Source organism: Octodon degus, unplaced genomic scaffold (assembly GCF_000260255.1).
Source record: "Octodon degus isolate 3935 unplaced genomic scaffold, OctDeg1.0 scaffold00131, whole genome shotgun sequence".
NCBI classification, from domain to species: Eukaryota; Metazoa; Chordata; class Mammalia; order Rodentia; family Octodontidae; genus Octodon; species Octodon degus.
The window spans coordinates 7,400,379-7,401,663 of record NW_004524707.1 but is presented as its reverse complement, the minus strand read 5'-3'; positions in this window follow the sequence as shown (position 1 = coordinate 7,401,663).

Genomic DNA, 1,285 nt, shown 5'->3' with positions numbered 1-1,285 from the left:
CAATGAGACAGTTTCAAAACAGGTTAGTAGGACAGTTACAATAATTAATACATTGCATATTGTTGTCTTTGTAGTAGTTATTCTTAGTACAAGATAGAGACATGATATCCAGTCCAAACACTATTAGTACAAATCTTTCTTCTCATTGAATTAAGAGAAAGTAGCTGTATATCTATCCTAACTATTTTGTATATATATCTCATTATGATTGTTTATTCAAAGTGAGTTCTCAAAGATTTCTGCACAAAGACAACATATTAAAATTGGATTATAGGGGCCAGAGAGATGGCTCAGTAGAATAAGCGCTTCCCTGGCAAGCGCAATGGCCTGAATTCAATCCCAGGTTCCACAAAAAACCAAAACAACACAACACAAAAACAACAATAAAATTGGATTATAGGGGCTAGGGAGATGGCTCAGTCAATAAGTACTTCCCTGGCACACTCAAGGGCCTGAGTTCAATCCCCGGTTCTGCCAAAAAAAAAATTGGATTATAGCACATTCTTTACCCAAAATTGAAATAAAGCTAGAAGAAGGATTTATGAAAAAGGGAAATTTATGGGTTCATTTCACTTATGAACAGAGATATGAAAACATTAAATATTAACATGTAAAATACTCAAATGATATTTAAATGATATATTACATTTAATGTTGGATTTATATTGATGTTTAGAATACCTAATACTAGAAAATTTCAAATATAACAATCATATTAACTGACTAAAATAGAAAAACCATATACTTATCTCAATAGATGCAATAGATACATCTTTGAAGAATCTGAATGCTATGCTAGCATGACCTTTAAAATTAGGAATAAAAATAATTAATATGGTTAGTAACTATTTATAACTCACCCAGATCCTAATGGGAGAAATAAGAGAAGCATTTCCATTAAAATCAGGAATAAGAGACTGGGTGTGGTGGCGCACGCCTATAATTCCAGCTCTTGGGAGGCTGTAAACAGGCGGATCACTATGAGTCTGATCTGGTAGTGAGACCCTGAACATCCTGTAGAATCTTCCCTAAGGAAAAAAAAAATCAGGAATAAGACTAGGGTGTTCACTATAAAAAGTTCAATAAGATAAGAAACAGATTACAAGTACAAAGATTGAAAACATGGCAACAATATTTGTTCTTTATGAGTGATATGATTGCTGCATAGGAAATTCAAAAGAACTTATATGCTCATTGTTGGCAGGGAACACTGGACCTTAGGACAAGTTTTTTGTTTTTTTTTTAATTTTATTTATTTATGTGTGTGTGTGTGTGTGTGTGTGTG